We start from the raw sequence: 7,660 nt of genomic DNA on the forward strand, positions 1-7,660 counted from the left end.
CCATCCTAAGACCTGCCCAGTCGAATGAGGTGTCCAAATAACACATAAATATGGATGTGAGCGAACTACGCTCAGAACGAGAGTATGAGTATACAATTACTATTTGAGCATGAATGCATGTGTACGGGGTACCAAGACTCAAGGTCAAGAAACTCTGATCAAACAGACTCGACACGAAGGTATGTAGCACTCTTTGCCGTCTGACCGGCTAAATCGGTATGATAAAAAAATCAACTAGCAAGCGTACCAGGTGCTACAATTTAAATTGTAATTCACCCAAGTGTAGGTTGTCTGCAAGTAATATACTCATGAGTACAAGATCGATCCACGGAGAGGATGCTGTAAGTTTAATTTTAGCAATGATATATTATAGATGGAAATATTATTATAAAACTTCAAATACACAAATTATAAAATTGTCAAGGCTTCAAAGGTTCATTGTTGGTTTATTTAAGATTGCTTAACAAAAATAAATAAAAGAAACTAAAATAAGAATAAACATAAAAGAACAATGAAATTTTTAAACAAATATATCATATAATATAGTTCCCACTATATTAAATTCAGATTAACCGATATTTAATACATGGTACCCATAATATATATTAAATGCATAAATATAAACATAAAAAAACAATTAAATATTTAAACAAATATATCATATAATATAGTTCCCACAATATTAATTTTAGATTAACCGATAATTAATATATGGTACCCATAATATATATATAAGTGCATAAATAAAAATTTACATAAAAGTAAATGTTAGATCAAATCACCATATTTCATTTAGAACAACCGGCAGAGCCACACTATCGTCTAAATAAAATATATGACTTTTTATGTCAGATGCAATAAAGTAAATGTTAGTTGCGGAAATGTAAATGTTAGTTGCGGAAAGTAAATGTTAATTGCGGAAAGTAAATGTTAGTTGCGAGAAAGTAAATGTTAGTTGCGAGAAAGTAAATGTTAGATCAAATCATAATATATTATTTAGAACAACCGGCAGAGCCACGCTATTGTCTAAATAATATATATGACTTTATTATAAATTGATACATATATTTATAGTATATAATTATTGTAGTATTTATTGTATCATATTAGACAACAAATCAAGGTAAATACATTCAAGGTACCAAGTATTTGATGTAAATAGATAACTATAAATCATCCAAATTATACCTATAAATAAAGATCAATTAGCAAAACAAAATAAAAAATAGAAAAAGAAAGAATATACAAAATATAAACAATCTTACTTGACCAACAATGAAACCTTTTCACCTTGACATAAAAGGATTTTTCTTGCCATGAACATAAGACTCAAGAGTAAGGATAAAAGAAATTTCATACTTAAACTTGGAGAAATATGCACACTCAAATTCTTATTATTACACACACAATATTTATTTTACAAGTGAGGAATTTCTCTACACTTTTGCATACTACAAAGCTTATACAACACATATATTTATAGGCCAAATGAGAGCAAGAGTCCAAGGCTCATTAAATGTGAAATAGTAAAGTTGGTGGGTGCTTGTCTCCTTGAATGTCAATACCATGACTCAACATTAATTGGCATGTTTCATGCCTTAGACCACCGATTCAGCCTTTTCATTCAACATAGAACACGTAGAATATTTTGTGTAGATGTGTTTGGACATATTATTCACCTCTTTTGGGTAAAAGGTGAAATAGTTATGATATTTTTATTACAAGCTGGTCATAGTAAAAGTAAATCTATCTCCTTTTTGATGTTTGATTATTTTGATCATCTTAATGAGGTTTTTGGAATTTCTTGTCTTCTACAAAGTTGAAGATGCCTATTTTTGATTCTACAGGATTTGAGATTACTTCAATATGACCTTTGTAGCTTGAGTAGTTTTATTTTTACCAAACCTGCGCAAAACATAAAATACAACTTTTTTAGTAAAATATTTAAATATAAACACATAACACTAAAATAATACAACTTCATAATTTTAATTAAACTTTAATTTTAAAACAAAATTTTTAACATATAAATAATTAAAAATTTTAAGTTTCATCACACCCCAAACCGAATAATTACTAGTCCCTTAGTAATAAAATATCATAAAATCACAAGTTAGATTTTTATTTCTTAATATATATATTCAAATTTGCAAACTTTAACATTTTAAAACACACTTGTAAGGAGATCATATGTTTATTTATAAATTTTGTTATCAACTAATATATTAATATATAATTGGATGGGTTATACATATATATTTCACACAATATCAAAATATTAAATATATATAATTTTTTATATAAATATTTTCTAAAAACTTTGAGAAAAATATAATCAAAATGATAATAAAAATCATTTTCATAACATGTATATCATCAGAAATTTTAATGTAAAAGTCTCAACTCCATATTCTCTCGGGTTATGATATTTCATATATAGTTGTTTTTCACTCATGGAGTTAGAAGAAAATTATACATTATTGAAAATGACTAATATGTAAAGCAGAAAATCAAATAACCTAATATTGAAAATAAGATAGGATAATTTACAAAAGAATAAACCCATTTTGTTTTGGTTTTTTTTTTCAATGTTTTTTTTTTGTTTTTTTTTCTTTTTGCACTTGGCTGCAAAGTTGTTTTTATAAAACCAAATAACTACAATAAACTTTGAATATGTAACATTTTTTCTTCTCTTTTTTTTTTCTAATTCAAAGTTTATTTATTTATTTATGAGGTAAATCTATTAAAAATTTACCATGAGAACTATAGTAGTGATATTAATACTCTACATCATTACAATCAAACTTCAAACAACTTTGCAGTCAAATTTTATATGCACAATTTTTTTTTTTCAAAATGAGTTTAATATAGTAATCAACCATTTCTTAATAATCAATAAAAACTTATAAGTTGTTTTTTTCAATTCTCACCTCTCACTCACAAAATTTATGTGAGTATATATTGCACTTTTACAATTTAATTCCTTCAATTATACATGTTATTATTCATTCAATCAATATCACTTTAACTATATATTCATAAAAGTTTTAGAAAATATGTTATTTGAAAACACACAATTATATATTATTTATAACTTATATCCCATCAATTATATATTTTCTATTAAATTGATAAAAAGAAGTGTAAACAAACATATATACAAAAAGACATTATTTTCTTAGTAGTTTGCAATTTAAATATATACGAAATATTAAAATCTAATTTATTGTGATAATATGATAAATAAAAACTAATGCGTGTCAGGAGTGTTTGACTCCTTACTCTGCCATTGAAAAAGGAAAAATAAATATTATGAAAGAAATATTTTTTTTATTTTTAAAATTTTAATAATTTTTTTTAGAGATAAACCCTCCCCTAAACCTGAATATGACATTGTTTATAGTTTTTTTTTTAAAGAAAAATAAAGAGTACATGATGAAAGAGATATCACCTGAAATTTATTGAAGATGAGGAACAAACACAAACTATTTCGTGACATGTTGAATCAATGATCCATTTTCCTTTTCTTACTGGTTGGTTGAGACCAATTGATATTTGTTATAGCCGAATCAGGTTGATGAACAAAAACTTGGAGATCATCAATTAATTGGTCTTCATTCGAAGCAGAGATGAAAATCCTTCATTAATTTTCTGAAATGAAATTTTGTTCTACAGCAACATCAAGAAAAGTCAACAAACCATCATAATAGTTATTGATATTCAACAAGCCAACAGGTTTATTATGAATATTAAGTTGTGCCCAAGAAACAACATGAAAAATTTCTTCTTAAGTACCAAAACCACCAGGTAAGGCAATAAAAGCATCAGAATTTTCTATCATTTTAGTTATTCTCTTGTACATTGATGAAACTTTCAACTCTTCCCCAACCGTAACACCTGTAATATTTTTTTCAGCTAAAGCTGTAGGAATAATACCCAAAACCTGACTACCTCTAAGATGAGCTACTGTTGAAATAGATCCCATTAACCCAATATTGCCTCCTCCATATACCAAATGAATTTTTCTCTCTGCTAACTTGTTTCCAAGATTAATTGCTGCATCAACAAATATTTTACTCTTTCCAGTATTAGAACCACAAAATACACAAATATTTTTCAATTTTTGTGAAGCAGATCCTGCCATGTTTTTTTCTTTTCTTTTCTGCAAAAATATAGATATAGTTTAGGAGTTATTTGCACCAAACATCCCTGTGAAATATTAAAAATGCACACTTCTCCCCTGTGAAATTTTAATAGGCATCTTCAACTCTAACCTTTTAAAAAATTAGCACACTCGCCCCATCAGATGAGTGATTGTTGCGCACGTGCCCCTCATGCGACTGGACAAATATTTTGATATTTTTTTTGCACCAAATACCCTTGTGAAATATTAAAAATGCATTTTTGACCCCTGTGAAAATAATTTTTAAATCTATTTAACCCATAATACACCATTTTTAATAAAATCCAATTATAAATATTTAGCAAACATTTTTTGTTTTATTATTTTTTATTTTTTTATTTTAAATATATTATCATTAATTAATTATTTTCTAAAAAATATTATTACTTTATAATGTTATCATTATCTTATTAAACTCACTTCGTATTTCCAACTTTTCCATTAAACATGCATTCATAAACAAGTATTTAAATAATTTAAGTACCAAAATATTGAACTAAACTGATAAGTTCAAACATATTGGTTTTTAATTTAGAACTATATATTATTGAACCAAAATTAAAATTTTTCGAGAATATGCATTGTACAATTTGTAATAAATAATAAAAAAATAACATGCTTATATAATTCTAATTTTAAAAAGTAACATTCATGAACTTATCATTTGGTTCAATATTTTGGTATTTTTAGATGTTTAAATCTTTATTTATGTATCATGTTTAATGGAGAAGTTGAAAACACAAAATGATTTGATAAAAATAATGATAACGAGATAAATTAATATTTTTTTAAAAATAAATTATTTATAAATTTAAAATTTAAAATAAAAATAAAAAAAATAAAATTAAAAATATTTGAAAAATATTTTATAATTAGATCTTAATAAATATTGTGTATTATTATTTAATGAAAATTCTGCAATGAATTTTAAAAATTTAGATTTTGGTTCAAAAATCTATAATCCTAAATTGAAAAGTAATATGTATGAAATTATCATTTTGATTTAATATTTTGGTACTTTTTAAATCTCTCAAAAAAAAATATTTTTTGGAAAATAATTATATAATCATAATAAATTTAAAATTAAAAATAATATTAATAAATGAAAAGTGTTTGCTAAATATTATATAATTAGATTTTAATAAAAATTGTGTATTATGGGTTGATAGATTTAAAAATTATTTTCACAGGGGTCAAATATGCATTTTTAATATTTCACATGGGTATTTGGTGCAAAAAAAACATATCAAAATCTTTGCCCAGTCGCATGAGGGGCGCGTGTGCAACAGTCACTCATCTCATGGGGCGAGTGTGTTAATTTTTTAAAAGGTTAGGGTTTAAGATGCCTATTAAAATTTCACTAGGGAGAAGTGTGAATTTTTAATATTTTACAGGGGTGTTTGATGCAAATAACTCGATAGTTTAGTGATTTTATAAGGAAAACAAGAATACGACAGAAATAGGAATACAAGTGTGAACATAATAACGAAAACAATAAAAATAATAATATATAATAATGACATGCATGCGTATATACAGTGATTGTGGCTCACAGTGTTCCTTCAATATTTATGAGTCGAGGGTTGGCTTACCATCCAATTTTCTTATAAATTGGCAAATAGAGTCTTTTTTAGTCAGATTCCCAAGACCATTACCATGACGCTGTGCTTGAAATAGTTTTCATAAACGGAGAAGTTGACCTTGCACATCTCCACTAGAATGCGTTTCAAGAGTCAATGAGATATCATCTAATGACTCTTTACTCAGCCCATTCTTAATGAAATCAATTTTATTTTCTCTATTTGTGGAAACATATCCCGAAGATCTGCATCGTCTATCATAAGCCCATCTGGAACATTTATAACAAACATCTAACCTCCTGGCCCTCCTTTTCTTCGCATAGGTGCTTTTTTCTAGTCCAGACATATTTCGAACAAGTAAGAATTTTGGAACTTCACCACCCAATCGAACTTTGGCTTCAATTATAAGACGAATATCCTCCGAAATTTCTTTTTGCATAAGCATTCTCAATCTTTCACATCTGCCTTCATAAATCATTCTCAAAACTTTTTTAGAAACAGATGGAAAATATTTACCATGTTCTTTGATAGCTTCATCCATTTTGAAAATAAAGAATTTTTTTTTCAATTATTTTGGGAAATTGAAATAAAACCGACTAAAAAAAGTCACGGAGTACCATTTTCCGCCACTTAACCGGGAAGTAAACTCAATTCTGCAAAAATAAAATGAAAATATAAGTAACAATTAATTTGGATCATATAAAGGCATAAACTCATCATTAAAAATATCATTTTCTAAAAATGGTTTAAGCCTTTTCCCATTAACTTTAAACACATTATTATTTTTAGGATTTTCAACATCAACAACACTATGAGGATAAACATTTTTTTACAACATATGGACCTGTCCATCGTGATCTAAGTTTTCCTGGAAACAAATGCAAGAGAGAATTATAAAGTAAAACTTTTTGTCCAATTTCAAACGATTTTCTCATAATATTTTTATCATGAAAGGCTTTTGTTTTATCTTTATAAATCTTTGCATTTTCATATGCATCATTTCTTAATTCTTCTAGTTGATTAAGTTGCAATTTTCTTAATTTAGATGCATCATCTAAATTAGTATTAAATGCTTTAATAACTCAATAAGCCTTATGTTCAATTTCAACAGGTAGATGACAATGCTTACCAAAAACTAATCTATATGGTGAGATCCCCAATGATGTTTTAAATGCAGTTCTATATGCCCATAATGCATCACTTAATCTTAAAGACCAATCTTTTCGATTTGGATTGACCGTTTTTTCCAAAATTTGTTTTATTTATTTATTTGCAAGTTCAACCTGACCATTCGTTTGAGGGTGATATGGAGTAGAAACTTTATGTGTAATGCCATATTTTCTTAACAACGAAGAAAATAATTTATTTATAAAATGACTTCCCCCATCACTTATTATAGCTCTAGGTATTCCAAATCGACTAAAAATATTTTCTTTCAAAAATTTTATCCCAACTTTATGATCTTTAGTTCTACATGCAATTGCTTCAATCCATTTTGAAACATAATCAACAACCACTAAAATATAAGTAAATCCAAAAGATAATGGGAATGGACCCATAAAATCTATTCCCCAACTGCCAAATATTTCAATAATCATGATTGGATTTAAAGGCATCATGTTTTGTTTTGAAATTGAACCCATTTTCTGACAATTTTCACAAGATTTGCAAAATGAATGCGTATCTTTGAATAAAGAAGACCAATAAAATCCACATTGAAAGATTTTTGCAGCTGTTTTCTTTGACGAAAAATGACCTCGACATGCCTCAGAATGACAAAATTTAATGACACTACTTACCTCATTGTCGTGTATGCAACGTCGAAAAATTTGATCAGGACAATACTTAAACAAATAAGGATCATCCCAATAAAATTTTTTGACCTCTTTCAAGAATT

This window comes from Henckelia pumila, chromosome 4, assembly GCF_033568475.1.
Source record: "Henckelia pumila isolate YLH828 chromosome 4, ASM3356847v2, whole genome shotgun sequence".
Taxonomy (NCBI): Eukaryota; Viridiplantae; Streptophyta; class Magnoliopsida; order Lamiales; family Gesneriaceae; genus Henckelia; species Henckelia pumila.